Source organism: Squalius cephalus (assembly GCF_949319135.1).
Source record: "Squalius cephalus genome assembly, chromosome: 18".
Taxonomy (NCBI): Eukaryota; Metazoa; Chordata; class Actinopteri; order Cypriniformes; family Leuciscidae; genus Squalius; species Squalius cephalus.
The window spans coordinates 20,245,919-20,262,968 of NC_137139.1; the positions used below are offsets into that span (position 1 = coordinate 20,245,919).

Here is a 17,050-nt window from a genome sequence, read left to right on the forward strand (position 1 = left end):
TGCGGAGAGAATCAACGAGCGAGCGAGCGAGCGAGGGAGGGGCCGAACGAGAGGATAGAGGAAATCAGGGGAAAAATGGTGTCTGAAGGAGAGATAGTAAATCATCTGGCATTAGATGAGCTTGGGTAGTCTGTGCGGTTAGTGTTTCACACTGAGAGATCTGGGGTGTCCCGGTGTTTAATAAAAAAAATGGGAAGGGGAAGAAATATGTGATGTTTTGTTCCATTAAGTGAGGCAAATCTTGCACCTGTGTGTCCCTGAGTTTGCACCGAACCGCTTTCATCCGTGAGATGGTTTATTTTTTATCACGTTGGCCGGTGCTGCAGTGCAAGCCTCACCTAGAGGAGCCTATTATATCAAACCATGAATCATTTACACCACACGTGCCGTCTGCATTTTTAATAAGAGATTATTGCATTTCATAAACAGAGCTTTAAAAAATTCAAATCGTATTGATCCGCGCTGGGAAGCACCAAGCTCGATTTTATCTTAGCAGTTTCGCCCGTCCCACTCCCCGCTGTTTCTCTCCGGGGTTGATTGACACTCCTTTTTTTTTTTTTGCTCTCTAGCTTCTTCTCATTTAATCAATTAATTTGGTCTATCACGGCTTCATTTTGTGTTCAGTAGCTGTGTTGGCAGGCTCCATCATCAGCCACCCACGTGTAATGAGAAGACATTTTAACAATTAGCGCAGGTGAGAGACGGGGCTCTGTTTAAAATGGTGGCGGCAGCGGCGACGTGCCTCTTGTGGTGTTGCGTTTCTGCGAGGTGTTTGGACAGGCACCGGGGTTAATGTGCTGGAAAAGAGTGATTTAGGTCAATGATGGTGTCTACATCTGTCACAGAGAGAGAATAAGAGGGAGGAAGGGAAGAGAAAAGCTTGTGTGAAAGAATATTATAAGCTGATGCTCACGGCAAGCTGCAACGGTAACAAATAAGCAGTTTCACCACTTTATAAGGGAGCAGACTGTTAAAACCTGAGCAAATACAGAATGTACATCTCTCTCCTGTCTCGTCTCAGGAGTACGCTCCAGTTTCTGTGTAAATATCACACTCACTGATGAGGAAAAAGTACTTGGCTCTGCACAAGGGGATTAGAGCAGCTATTTTATCATTTATTAATGCGTGTCTGTGTCTGCCACTGACTCATGCTTTTTAACTTTCAAATAGCATCGTGCTGGTTCAGGAACCATGGTATGATGTGATTTTATTGTGAGTAATTGGTCTACTTGTAAAGTAGACATGCATTGTGTGTCAAATTATATTTTTGTGCCAGTTTGTGCAGCTAACACTTTTAATCATATTTAAAGGGATACTCCACCCTCATGTAGGATTTTCTTTCTTCTGTGGAACACAAAAGAAGATATTTGGAAGAATTTTGGTAACCAAAACTTCCATTGTATGGACAAAAACACCCAAAACAAATCATTTCTCAAAAATGTCTAAAGAATATTCAATGCAAGTTAGGCTCAACTGACAGCACATATGACATAATGTTAATTGCAACAAAAATATTTTGACTTGACACTGTTACACTCAAGCACTAACAATGGAAGTGAATTGGGGCTATAATGGATTGTACATGTTAAAAAATACTCAATGTTTCAATAGTATAGCCACAGTACATAATGTGTGTGGTAACATGATTTTAGTGTGAAAAAAAATGCTTTACAACCTTTTCGGTGTAGTTATATCTAGTTTTACATAAACCCCTAAAACCCCTAAAATTATGAAAACAACTGAACAGAAGAAAAATTTTGCCTCTGTAAAATTATAAACTTTATGCTTTAAAGTCCTCTAAATATTGGCTCAATTCACTTCCATTGTAAGTCCCTCACTGTAATCTTTTATTATTATTATTATTATTATGTAAGTAAAAACATAAATTGAAACCAGAATAAGTGTTTGGGATGTAAATGCAGGAGAATGCATGAAAAGGTTTTTTTTTTTATATATTTTTTTATGAATAGTGTTAGGCCAGACTCATTTAATATGACCCCTCATTTGAAACAATTTTCTGTAGCTTGGCATTTAAATAATTACTTGGAAGTATAATAGATGCATTTTGGCTTGTTTTGCATGGAAAAAATGAAGCATGCAACAAACACGCTTCCCACTCAACCAAATTATTGTGTATAATAATTATCCTGTGTGATCTCGAGTTCATAAGCTGTTATTGCAATGCTAATAGAAGGCTTTTTGCAGTTTGCATTTGTTTTGTTTTTTTCCACAATAGTGTCAGCAGCCTTAACTGCGACCTCTTCCACTCTGGTATTTCGCAGGCTGTCCCTTCAGAGTGGCCCGTTTTTGACCGTGCCAGCAGTGATTAATGGGGGCACAGGCTACGCAGTATAAAACTGGATTTACATGGAAGCTTATGGCACACAAGTGGATTAGCTGGCTTTAGAGGTGAACGGATGTAATTGATTCTGATGTGTTTTTTTGCCAAACAGCGGTGGAAAAAACAGAGTTTGACCAGGTGCAGTGACCCCTTCCGCCTTTTTTTCACTGTGGCTGCCCGCGTCATGTGGTCATGAATGCAGCACAGCCCCGAGGGGCAGTGGTCGTCCTGTCTAACCTCTGCGTTTGAATTACATTTGTGTGTGGTTTGTTCATGGTGGGTGGTGAGATGGTTGCATACACGACTATGACTGAACCGGACTCTGCTAGTGACAGCTGTGTAGGCTCCGAACAAATAGCTTCCTTCTTTTCTGAGCATGAGCCCTGCCCCCTTCCTTCACACACAGTGTCACATCTGTAGCACTGGGGGGTGGCAGGGCCTTTCAGCTGTCATGATGCTGTTCAGCCGAGGATCCTCTTGGGGCTCGGAGATTGATGCATTTATTTATCTCTTTATCTTAATCAGTGATATTAAGAGGGGAAGGTAATTAATTGGCTTTGACTCTATTGGACAGGACGTGGCGAGGTGTCTGCAGGCGGCCCGGTGACACGGCGTTCTGGGCGGGGCAAACCACAGTATCCATGTAAGTAATAGGCTCTCATGTCTTCTAGTAGGTGCAGTGATTTTGTTTCCTGTAGGGATTGGAATTGTGCTGAATTTAGTGATTCTGATTCCGATTCCATTAATGCTTTGTGGTTTTGAGGTAGAAATATTTATAAAATCATTTCGGATTTTAACTAAACAAATCAGAAAAATACATAACCCTTACAGAAAACGTGCATTTTTACATTTTCAAATATATATATATATATATTTTAGAGGTGTGACAAGACACGAGTCGAGACACGAGATTGGGTTCATGAGAACGAGACGAGATTTTTGCACAATATTTTATAAAAATCCTCAATCACAAAATTCATGACTGGAAAAATAATCTGCATGTGCATTTTGAAATGTTTTAACTAATAATCTTGTAATGAATGTCATTTCAGTTCTAATTTACGAGTATGAATTATCAAATACATTGAAAGAAAACTATATACAAGCACTGTAAAATGTTTTTCCACAAACTCAACTGACTGGCTTTTCTCCTGTATGATTTCACAAGTCTCTTCAGACCTTACCCTAAATGATCGTTGCGACGGAAGCGAATCAATCAAAACTAACTTTAGCTGGAAAATAACTTTATTAAAGAACCGCTATAAAGCCAAAACAATCTCTGTTACCTTAAATTATACGTTTATCTCTGTAAAGCTGCTTTGAAACAATCTACATTGTTAAAAGCGCTATATAAATGAAGATGACTTACTGTACATAAATACTGTACATGAATTATGAGCTTCCAGAACATTTATTGAGGCTGTGTGTGACGACCTAATTGAACTTCTTTCCACATATTGAACATAGAAATAAAAACAGTATAAATAAAAATAAATAAATAATTCTTAGTCTTATTAAGTGCAAACAATAAGTGCAAGTGCAACCATAATCAAAGTACTCTCTAAGTATTCAAACAGTGCAAACAGAGACCAAAACAGAGACCAGAGCTACAACTACACAGTCCAGAGATAGGTTTGATATTGGGAAAGAGGCTTTATGCAGCCTAATTTGCGTGCATCAGGGAGCTCGCGTTTTACTTTCACTTTCAGATTTGCGATCGCACGTACTCTGTGTATAGGGAGCAGCGGTGATGTCTGCACATTCTACAAGATAAGACATTTATCAGACGTTTAGGTTCTGTTCCTCAACGAGTCCTCCACCATCGTCAAGCAATCAGTGAACTGTGATTCCTGCTGCACTGTGTGCGACTGCAACTCGTACTTGATGAGCAGAGCAGTTTACAATAGTTTACAATGTTTTTATTTATTTATATAAAAACAGCAAAATGATGTAGAGGTGGCATATTCTGTTAATTTCTCCCTCACGCTCCATCATGGCGATATCGCGAGACAGCTCTTCACTCTACGAGAAATCTCATCACATTTTAGTCTCGCGAGATCTTGTGGCACCCCTAATATATATATATATATATATATATATATATATATATATATATATATATATATATATACAGGTGCTGGTCATAAAATTAGAATATCATCAAAAAGTTGATTTATTTCAGTAATTCCGTTAAAACAGTGAAACTTGTATATTATATAGACTCATTACATGCAAAGTGAGATATCTCAAGCCTTTATTTGTTATAATTCTGATGATTATGGCTTACAGCTTATGAAACCCACAAAATCAAAATCTCAGAAAATTAGAATATTACATGAAATCACACAGTAATTACACAGTAATCCCATGGTCATTGAACCAGGTTTTGGTTCTTTTGGCAGTGTGGGCAGGTGCAAATCCTGCTGGAAAATGAAGTCAGCATCTCCATAAAGCTTGTCTGCTGAAGGAAGCATGAAGTGCTCTGGAAATGTCCTGGTAGACGGCTGCGTTGAGTGGACAGCACAGTGGACCAACACCAGCCGATGACATGGCTCCCCAAACCAACACAGACTGTGGAAACTTCACACTGGACTTCAAGCATCTTGGATTGTGTGCCTCTCCATTCTTCCTCCAGACTCTGGGACCTTGGTTTCCAAATGAGATGCAAAATTTGCTCTCATCAGAAAAGAGGACTTTGGTCCACTGTGCTTTATTAAATCCAGAGTCAACGCAGCCGTCTACCAGGACATTTTCAGAGCACTTCATGCTTCCTTCAGCAGACAAGCTTTATGGAGATGCTGACTTCATTTTCCAGCAGGATTTGCACCGGCCCACACTGCCAAAAGAACCAAAACCTGGTTCAATGACCATGGGATTACTGTGTAATTACTGTGTGATTTCATGTAATATTCTAATTTTCTGAGATTTTGATTTTGTGGTTTTCATAAGCTGTAAGCCATAATCATCAAAATTATAACAAATAAAGGCTTGAGATATCTCACTTTGCATGTAATGAGTCTATATAATATACAAGTTTCACTTTTTTAACGGAATTACTGAAATAAATCAACTTTTTGATGATATTCTAATTTTATGACCAGCACCTGTATATATATGTATATATGGACCAAAATTTTGTCTACTATCTTGTAAGGAATACCTGGACCACACATACATATATTTCGTTTATATAGATTTAAATTGACAGTTTATTCATTCTTGACAACCAGTCAGTAACTACACTGTCTTAACTTACACTGAGCCTTAAAGTCATAAACCACAGTAACAATTCTTGATTTTTTTTAGGTCTAAACTTACACAAGCAGCATAATATCTTAATGTCTGGAAGCATTGACTCTCTTCAATATGTCCATTCCACTGTATCCTCCCCATTTTTATCCCTGTCAGTTTATTACAGCCAAGTAGTTGCCTGTGCTGTTTGTTTGATTCCTACAGCAGGCAGGACTGTCAACGCTGATGAAACGGTCTCCTCTAGTTTGCTGCTCAGCATCTGTGTTTACTCGTCTGTCATACTGTGCACTGCTAGGGAAGAGAGAGCGACAAGAGGGGGCGAGAGACAAGAGTTTGAGCAGAGGGCAGGACATCTCCATCTCTCCTGGATTCTTATCAACAGAGAAGTGGATGACTCATATGAAGTGCAAGTATGTGTATGTGTTAATCCTGCCTCAGCCCAATGTAGTCAAATTTCTGAACGTGACCTGTCATCAGAGTGAAGTACTCATCACACTTGGATCATTTAATTATCCTTGCATCATCTTCTGAATATATTTATCCAAACATTTAGTCTCCTGTTGTGGTGTTAGCAGAAGGTACATGTGATGATTTCTTGATTTTATGATGAGCTAGTGTCAATGGGTGTCAATAGTTGATGGCTGGTTGAATAGTAGGTGAAGTGAGTGATCCTGAAGCAAGCCTAACCATTAGAGATGCACAAAATATCAGTACCATATTGGTTATCTTCTTTTTTTTTTTAATTTCACTGTAAAAATAAGACAATATTTTCTACTGTAATATGATAAAACCTTAACACTTTAAAATTACAATACTAATATTTCTACATTACATTTACATTAAGCTGGGTGCACACTGTATGATTTATAATTTGTAAAAAAGGTTGTCTAAAAGTTGTCTAATAGTCATTTTAGACTGTTGCTTGTCAGACTGTATGAGCATGATCCTCGCTGTAAGCCATGTCACACTGTTGGATCTCAGTTGTCATTAATATCAGACTGTAAGGCAGTCAAGGTGCTTTATGAACGGACGCACACAAGAAGACTCGCCTGGAGTTTTTTATTTAGCCGTGACACGTTCGGCGACTGTGAGCTGCATTTACAGGCGGGATAGAAATGGTGGCTAGCAAACAAAAACAATTTCTAGAGTTAGTTTTGATTTTCTCTTGAAAAGAAAACCGGAAAAAAACGAAGTCTGGCGATGTGTGTGGAGCAAGTGGTGGTTTGTTGTTGTTTCACTAATTGCATCGTCAGGTTTGGCGTTTCTATTGGTTTTTGATTTGTCGGTTGTCGTAGGAGAAGCCACACTACAGGACTGTCTGTTAAATCTTCTGAGAAGATCTGCCAGAAATTCGTTGGAGGTCAAATCTAAGCGCAACGGTCATTAATCGGCTGTCGGTGAACATGTCAAACTAATGATCAAACACTTCAGATTTGGGCCCTGGATCTGCAGTATGTTTTAGGATTAAACCTGGCTTTAGACAAAATAGTAAAGAATTTTAGCCATAACATGAAAATAATTATTGGCTTATCATATCAGGCAGAATTTGTATATTTCATCAGTATTAATTCTAAAGGGCTTCATAAACCGTTTCGCACATCCATGGCTAGTGCAAGTCAGGTTTTAAACCAAGGAAAACAACCACAGTTACAGTGAGGGAGGGTAGGAAAGATTAAACACTTTAAGTACTTTATTTGTCCATTGAGAGAAACTAATAAGTGTTCTAAAATAGCGCCACGGATGAACCTGTAATTTCAGCGGGTTGTTGGAGAATTCAGGTGATGCATTTGGCTTAGCCCTCAAGCTTAATGGAGAAAAATCACTCTCCGACATGTTTAAGCACAGCAGTTGGTAGAAGTGTAATTTTACACCTGCAGTTTTGAAAAGGGGAGAAAAAAAGGTCCCTTCCATCCAATATGCAGAGGACCACTTTGCCAAAAGGTTGACAGGAGGGTGTAATGTATTCACAACCACTCCCAGAACAAGCATTATTTTACCTGGGCTTAATTGAGGGTAAGCTCCCTTGACACAGGCTCTTGTTCGCTGAATCCTGTTAGAAATAAAGCTCCTGAAGGCCACTGAGGGGACCGAAAAGGAAATTTATTAAGTTGGGCTCCTTCCTCTCCTTTTATGTTATCTTGATCATCTTTACCTGAGCCTGTCTGGAAACCCAGCTCTGGAGCCATTCTAAAATAGATGTGCTAGTGCAGTTATCACAGAGAGAGACAGCAAACATCTGAAAAGAGTAATGGAGGGAGGGGATGGGGGAGGACAGCGGACAGAAGGTTTTGACACCCATTGTTTAGGTGGAAAGAAGGAAAACAGACAGTGGAGTCCAGGGCAGGAAGGGGCAGAGCTCTCATTGGTCCACAGGGTGTTTGTTGCCAGCTGCCTGCCTGATACCTGAACAAACCCTCTGAAAATATTGATGTTCGGCTGTGTGCTCTTTTCGCTGTGGTCTCAATATTGATCTAAATTACGTAGAATGTAACAGGATTATTCCTTCTCTTGACGCCAATTACGTTTGCCGTAATCACTAGCGTTGGGGAAGTTTTATATTTAGCAGCTAAATGAGTGATGATGGGAGGTGTCGTGACAGGTGCTATATTCTTTGTCATAACCCCAACTGCTGTGTTTAATCAAGCGGATCCTGCGGGTATCGGCCTCGGGCCACGGCTATCTCAGCATCCCACCGGAGAGTGGCAGATTAGGTGTCAGTTGCAGGGATATCGAGGTGCTGAAGAGAAAGCATAAGTGTTCATGGAATTGATGGTGTGCTCATATGGTTAACCCCCAAGGAAAGGGTAAATACACACACCATATTTTATTCGCATCGCTCCCTGTATGTGCAGACGAGGATGTTTTTGCAAACACTTTGATGAGCTGATAATTAAGCAGTGAATTATTTCTTCCTGCAGTCACTGTTATTACTTCAGGGATGTTCACACAGCAAACAAAGACAAAGCGACCAGAAGTCATTTATTTTCAACAAAAGTTGTTAAGGCAATGTGAGAGACAGATTGTTGGCAGTGCAACTAAAGTTGAGAAGAGTTGTGTATTGATTTATATTTTCTGACCTTTCTCTGTTTCTCAAGCTTGATTTGATTCCAATTAAAAAGATTCTGATTAATTTTGAAATATTTCAGTTGTAATGTCTATTTAGCTTGCATACTCTTACATGTAAAAAGAATTGGGGCGGGGGGTTGATTTCAAGTCAGTTAGAATCTGGCTCATAAGAGGCATTTTTCGTCAATATGACTACATTAGTTGCGTCGTATATTTTTAATTCACTTAAACGAACCGCTTGTTAAGAGTCTTTTGTTTCAGGAATTAGTTTACACGGGTTGCTCTGAATGTTTTTGATTCACTACAAAGAATTGGCTCAGAAGAGTCATTTGTTTGTGAATCGGACTACACTGCTCACGTTGTATGTTTGGTTTTGCATGCAGCTTTTAAAGACGACTCAATTGAAAGATGTTTATTACTATTTTACCTTCTAATTTGGTACATAACTTTAAAAAAAACAACAGGGCCTTTCTCAGCACCGAGGTTTGGATATCAGTATAATAGGTGAAGGCATATGGTACAAAAGGACATGTGTTTTAAGTAGATAATTTATGAAGGAATGCTCTTCAGAGGAAAAAGCCAGAGGGTTGAGGTCATAGTGAGGAATTCCTCTCTGCATTTAGAGCCATTTCATTCATAATCTCTCTCTAGCTCTCATCCCTATGCTGGATTACTCTAAATAGGCTTATGTTACACAAAGCATGTTGGAGCCTGTGTTCAGAGAGAATTCCACAGAGGTGACAGGTCCAGTGTTTTTGGATATTTAATTGAAGATTCAGATTCCTTTAATTAGCCAGCTGCAGTATGTTCCCCATCTGCCACTGTGCTTCACCCTAAGAGATGGCTGATGGGGGAGGGAGGAAGGCCACAGCTCTCGTCTACAAGAGAGAATAAGAGGAGGGAGGTACAAGGGCCAAAGCTGTAAAGTGAAAAGAGAGTGACAGAACCGGCAGAGAAAGGGCGACTGAATGGAAGTATTTTTGGGGATGTTTTGTTGGAGCTTTTCCTGATCAGACAATCAGATTAAATCCATTGTGCCTTCATCAAGAGGATGAAGAGTGTCAGCACTGGTGCCTTGCTGTTTATTTTAAAATGGAGGATGTGCGTATGTTCAGTGCATCATCTTTTTAAAAACTTAAATGTCATGTAAGTTTACTGCTTGAATGCTGTGAAATAATAATGCAAACTATTTGTGAACTGAAAATGAAATTGAACATTTTTTATTTTACTTTACCACAGTCTGGTTGCACAACAGCGAACTACACTAAAATCCACATGCAAAAGTGGTTATTTTTTCATTTTGTTTATTTTAGTTTTATTTTATCCCCAAGTCTGGGTGCACAACTGTGAGCTACACTCAGATCTGCTTGCTCTGTGTGTTCATGTGTTCAGTTCATGTGACCTGTTACACCATATCGGTTATCGGTTGATATTCAATTTTATTTGATTACTGGTATTGATATTGAATATTTAATTATGATAATTTACCCTATTTTTACCTTTGCTGTCATCTAATGGTCACTTGAAGTTCACCTATAAAACGCCTAATCATTTAATAACACTTTTAAATATAATCTTTATCAAATCTCAGAATGAATTTCCATTTTTCATACATTATAAGGATGCCTAAATTCCCTTGTAGCATTCAAAATGACTGATGTCAGTTTTTATGGTTTTATTTTAAATTTATTTAGACTTAGTAGTATAGATTTTTAGTATATTACAGTATAAGGTTATCGGCTTATTGGTATATCTTGCATACTGCTTGTCTCTGAATAAATTTCATGAAAAGAGCACCTCATATTCTTTGCATTTCTCAAAGTGTGAACCAACCTAAAATCAAGTTAGTTCTCTTCATCATGCATAATATTTCCTTTTCGCCATCCTCCCATCTCTTCCTACTGCAAAACATTATTATCATCAGAGCTTTGCTTTATCTGGCTTTTGCTCTAGTCACTTACACTTTGGACCACAGAAACGCTGGCTTTGGTATGAGTAACCCAAGTTGTGTAAAGTAAGCGTTATGTAGCCTAAATGTTATTTCCCAAGGCACTTTGAGTGTTAACCTACCGTGAAGTACTGTGATGACTCCAGAGCTTTACCCACACACATTCAACGCACACCAACTGCTCAGCCAAGCAATCAGCACGCATACTGCTCAGCATTAATGATGTTTGCTTGTGAGATTCGAGTGGACTACGGTCCCTCATAAAGTCGTGTTGGGTAAAATTCTTGTAGCATTTAAAATGTTTACTGCAAATTCAGACGTGCTGTGAAAATTTGCTGCTCAGATTGAAATCTACACAACCTGTAGTCTGTTTAGCGCCGTGTTCGTTTGCATGCTAACCCTATTTCCTTTTATACAGCCGAGTCAATAGCTTGCATAAGAGTCTGGAGTGGTTTGCAGTCCGTACCGTCTCTGTGCAGATGATTGTGTTAGCGCGTCTCTTCCGGGCCTCGCTCTGTGATTGTGATAGAAAAATAGCACCGTGAGGAAATGGAGCTGACCTTGGATCAGTCTCCTCTGTAGCCGGGGTGATGTATAGGCTCAGCGCACAGGCTGGCAGTAAGTGAAAGCCATGTTTTTATTTTCCTGCAGAGGGCACCGTGTCAAGGCGCATAAGCGGGTTCATTTCTTCCCCCTCCGTCTCTGCTGCCAAGGAATGTTAAATGTCAGCCATCGGGCCAGTGTGGTAGAGCACTGATATTAGCCTGGATTGAATAAGCATCGGACCGAGCAATGATTTGAATTTATTTGCAGCGTGAGGCACTGTGTAGGAGAGGGTCAGGCTCTGTGGGCAGTGGAACTGTGTTTGAATGACTTGGAACAGTTCTTGCCTGTCTCGTCTTTTGTCTGTTTATTTTTAAGGCCAATTTGTAATTGTCAAATGGAAAATTGGACGCCATCTGTCGTCGCGGTATTAAATTAAATGGACAAGACTGTACACGATAAGTGCACTCTGTTCTGCTAAGCTTCTGTAATAGAAAGGGAATGATTTGAATTTGATGACATATGGCATAAATATTAGTCATATAGGCCTTCATCTAATTGCCATTTAGCAAAAAATAGGTAATTTTTATTGCAGACTATTTTTTTAGTGGTACTTACTAAGGCAACTTCAAACTAAGGCTACTTGCTATTGCTCACACTTAAGTATAATTGAATATTACAATTATACTACATCCAACTCCTTGCATTCACACACATTGTTCCTGTTATGGTCTAATTCAGGGGTCAGGGACCTTTTTTGACCAAGAGCCATTTTTTCATTTTTGATTTAATGGTTAAATTAGATTTTTCCAAAAGACCCATAGCAACAAATGATATGTATATGTATATGTATGTATATCCCCATAAATAAATAAGCAATATGGAATTAATTGTGCAGGGCTTTCACTGCGAGGTTGAGTTACCACCTGAGTCGCATAAATCATCTTCTTCTTGTGTGTGTGTGTGTGTGTGTGTAAGGGATGGAGGAACAACACACAGTGCTTATGTCGAATGTGTTTACGTGAATACTCACCAGGTGGCCCTTTTGATATATTCTGTGGCTACTATGCTTGTCCGCGTTCTGCTCTGAGCGTGCGCACAGAAAGCATCCTGTCAGTAAAAGATTCATTTCTCTTTCGCGGCTTATTGCGCTTTTAATATTTATTTTTAATATCAAGCACATCCTGCTCTTTACTATCTCATTCATCCTTGTTTTGTTATTAATAACTTAAAACAGTATTGTCCACTGAAAACTGCGCGTATTATCAGAAATATGACACATTTATGTGTCTCTGCGGCAAAAGCGAAAGTACCTGTAAAATGTTTTGAAATGTCTCTTGGCACAGCACGGCACCAGTTTCAATAAAAGGATATGTTTCAGTCCAGTCACTTTTTTTATATAGCATACTTTTAGTTCACTGCTATTAAAAAAATTGTTTTTCCATTACCACAAACAAGCTATGTAGCTGTTTGAGCTCTAGGATTGCTGTCGTGACACTCGCGAACAGCACTGAAGGCACTTTGGCCAGTACAAATTGAAAGCTAGGAAACTGATCTATTGATGTTTAATTTTTAATTGATCAATCATTAATTGGTAAAGGGTGCGAGACCTCTGAGCCACATGATTTTTTTTGTCAAAGAGCCACATACAGTTTGCAAGCCATAGGTTCCTGACCGCTGGTCTAATTGAATCTCACTTCAGTTTGGCTCTGTTCTCACTATATTTTTTATTCACATTTATGGTTTCTTCTACACTCTCAGAAAAAAAGATACAAAAGCAGTCACTGGGACTGTACCCTTTAAAAAGGTTCTAATATGTACTATTTAGGCACTAATATGTACACTTTTGGTACCAATATGTACCTTTAAGGTATTGATGAGCACTCTTTAGGTACAAATGTGTAGCCTACGTTTTGAAAGGGTACCGCCCCACTGACAACTTCTGTACCTTTTTTTTCTGAGAGTGTAGAATAATAATAATAATATTTTTATAAATTAATTTGTTGAATAATAGAGAGAGAGAGAAAGAGAGAGAGTATTATTTTAAAATTGGGCCAGTAAGCAACTGCCCAGAACACCCTAACAATATGCTAAAATCTCTTAGAACACCTTAGTAACCACATAACAATGCCTTGGAAACCACCCACACCCTAACAGAAGTGTTGCAGTTAACATAAGTGTTGCTCTCTACTGCTTTTTAATAAGTCTCTTGCCAGTTCTGAGAGGGGAAGAGTGTTTTTTGCTGTGATGAAGTTCCCCTGTGATGAAAATACAGCTTTTAATGTTATTAATATGCTTATGTGGTGGTTTTAATATGCTTTAAGTCTAGACAAACCATTTGCAAATTCATAAATCAACACCATTGTTGAGTATTTTCTCCTTAAAGGAGAACTTGGTAACTTTTTTAACTTAATAAAACTGTCTAGAATTCATTTGGATGGTTAAACAACCTGTTCTGGTGATTTTGGTGACTTTCCCCGCTCCCCCCAGCGTTCCCAGGCGGAAAACCAACCTTGCAACTTGGGGACTACCGTCCCGGCAAGATAGAAATTGGAAGTCTCGTGAGAAGCGAGAACGAGCGCGAAACACGAATTGCTTTACGGCAATTCGACATAAACACACACGCATGTATGATGTATTACCAGATTACCCACCTCGGTAGACATAGCTCCACACGATACAGTTGGCTTGCTCCGATCAAAACAAACGCACATGAGCAGCTGTAGAGAGGGGGAGGAGGCCGCCGCAAGTGAGTTTTTTACAACCGTGTTGTGAAATATACGCCCCCCCACAGCTGTAGGGGGAGCTCGTGGGGAAAACATGCGACAACAAAAGGAAAAATCAGCGAAGAAGTGACTAGAGTTCGCTAGAGTTGCCGAGTTCTCCTTTAAAACTGCAGTGAACCAAAGACAGTCTCAAAAATGTGGTTTGAAATCGCTGGTGTTTCTGACGTCACAAACTACCTCGCAACCAATCACTTCAACGTGAGATCGTCAACGAGTGGATCTCTGAGCTTGTGCGAGTGAGTGGAGGTGGGACTAATTTGCATATTCATAGTATCGCGTATATTAAATGAGGCAAGGGTGTAGTTACATTCAAGCTATTTTAAGAAAAAACTAAACGTTTAAATATGTCATTTTGGTGATCAAAGATGAGGTTTTAGGGATATAATTATTGGCTACAGGGGGACTTTTTATTATTTGCATATGTTTTGTTTTTGAAGTATCATTGAGTATTGACATGCTCAGTTTTGTCTGTCATCAGTGCTTATTTGTGTTTTCGAGTGTTGGATTATCATTTCACAGCCTCGCAGCCACCAGCACTCAAAATTATGAATAATTTCCTGTCACCATCTAAGGCCAAAGAACTAAGCGAACACGACACCTCTTTCTCCGAAAAAAAAGAAGAGGAGGGAGGCTGGTGGATGGCATGACTGTGTGTCATTGTGTGCTGATGGATGTGCAAGGCTCACTGCTCAGAGCGCTTACTTAATAGGGAGCGGTAGGCTTGTCGTGGCACTTCTCTCTCTCAGCTGGGAAAGACGAGGAGACATGCTTGGCTTAGCACAGAACTGGCAGTCTGTTTCACAAAGGTTAGAGCTGCCCCATAATACAGGCTAATCAGCAGGTAATCTGTTTTCTTTCCTTTATATTCTCCCTGCTCAACAGTGACCAAAGTCCACATCTCAGTGCAGAGGATTGGAAATTCTCATTTTCCAATATAAGGTTATATGATTGTTGTCAGGGTTACGTTTCTATTGGGCTGACAAACTCTCTAGATGCTCTGTAACCTGTGGGCAAACTGAGACCACTGGCTGTGGTCTAAAAAAGCCGGGAGAAGCTTTTTTTCCGAGAGCATTAACATTAAATCACGCTGATCTAGTTAAAGCAGGAGCGTTTAAACCTATAATCCCAGCCACCAGCCTGGAAAAGGAAGCAAAGCTTTTTTTAAAGTACAATCTAGATTGCATTTTTTAATAATGTTCGTTTTCTGGCGGCTGGTGGGTTGAAATAAGAGGTAGCACAAGAGACAGTACTGCAGCACTGCTAAGTGCTTGAAAATGTCACTAAAGCAGTGTTACGGGAATGAATGGATGGCTGATATAATGGTGTTTGACATGAGAGTCTTAGTCATGAAAGCTGTCAGTAGAGTTTGAAATCAGCCAGAGAAGCAGGGGCCGTGGCAGGCAGGGAGGTGAAGAATTTCTAAAGCTGATTCTGAAGAGGAAGTAAAAGAGACAGTTTAGAGAGAAAAAGGGAGATGAGTTGCATAATGAGATTGAAGCTGCCTTAAAAAAAGGTCAGTTGTTTTCAGCCATTTGTAGTCATTCACAGACTCGCTGCACTTAGTGAACTGAGCTTTTGAGGTGTAATTCATCAGTGTTTTCAGGCATTTCTACTGACTATCTCCTTTTGTAGTTCACCCAAAAATTCTGTCATCATTTACTCACCCTTATGATGCCACAAACCTGTATGACTTTCATTCAGAACACAAACAGAGACATTTTAAAGATGGCAATTATAAAAAAAAATTGCATCATAAAAGTGGTCCATATGACTTGTACGCTACATTCCAAGTCTTTTTAAGTCGTATAGCTTTAAGTCGTTTGAGAAACAGACCAATTGTTATTCTATTGAAAATATTGATGCCCATCAGTTTTAGTGTGAGCTCATTCAGGCATGTCTGCTTCATAATACAAAAGCCATCTTTGTCGGCAAACATGTCATCCTCGCCTTATGGTGGCTTGGTATTCCAAGGGGAATCGGATACGTGTTTAGACTTGGGTCAGATGTCCAGATGTCAGATTTGTATTTGATTTAAAACCACATTTGGAAGTGGCTCAGAACGGATGCCAAAAAACGGATTTCATACCGATTTTTGTGTTTACACTTGTGCGACAAATTCCGATCTGTATCAGATCATGTGAGTAAAATAATATGATTTTTGTGCCAGTGTGAACACAGCCAGAGTTATACGGTTTTGAAACATGGGGGTGAACTTTTCCTTTAATAAATCTCCTTGGTCTCATTGGACCTCATGATGAAATACAAACCAGTGAATTTCGGTACAAATCAATTGTAAAACCATTTTTGCATAAAGTGTCGAGTGCGTCAATGTGTGCGAGAATGGTTTTACACTGAATATTCTGTATTCAAATACATCACAAGACAGAGGGTAAATTTGATGTGGATGTTGCTTCATATTGAGTTGATCATTTTTTTTTTTTTGCTCCTTCCATAACAAATCAATGATTGTGGCTGGACAAAAACAAACCAGTGATGAATTACTCATTATAAAAATATGACCCACTCAAATCAAGGCTGAAGCATCCTTCCAAGCTCAGTCCCTCTCAGTCAGGTTATTTTCCATTTTCTGTGTGCATGGCTGTGTTCGACGGCCATGTTGCTGTGGATCAATATCAAGTGATGGCTGGAGGAAGACAGAGGTTGTGTTCAGAATTGAATACAAGCTCACTCCTGAATACTGCACAGTATAACCTTTACTGCTGTTTTTTTACAAATAGTAAGTGAAACAGTAAACATTACTCCATCCATGATTTTAAACATTAAACAGTAGTATGCTACAGTATGTTGTCGTCATATAACCTATGTTTTTCTCATGATTGTTATCTTTAATTTTTTATTCAATTTTATGAAAAAATGTCTTTAGATTTGTTAGTAAATATGTCTTAACATTTGGTAATTAGTTACTTTTGGTTCATCTATTGCTTTGAAAGTGCGATGACCCAAATTAAATAGTCAAGTCAAGAACACTGCACCATGGATAGTTTTCCTCAGAATATGCTTTGCTGCGCACTGTGCACTTTTTTTAATTTTTTTAACAAAAGTAGGTCATTGGATATTCAATGCATACTGAAAATGTGCATACTGTGCACATTA

General features: G+C 39.1%; 1 protein-coding gene across 2 annotated transcripts in view; it reads left to right on the plus strand.

The window, feature by feature from the left end:
* rerea (arginine-glutamic acid dipeptide (RE) repeats a) overlaps positions 1-17,050 on the plus strand; it is a 158,797-nt gene that overhangs the window by 22,228 nt on the left and 119,519 nt on the right. For both annotated transcript variants that reach the window (XM_079848814.1, XM_079848815.1), the window contains exons 2-3: positions 2,916-2,984; positions 5,889-6,003. The gene's annotated coding sequence lies outside the window, so the exon portion shown is untranslated. The remainder of the gene's footprint in view (positions 1-2,915; positions 2,985-5,888; positions 6,004-17,050) is intronic.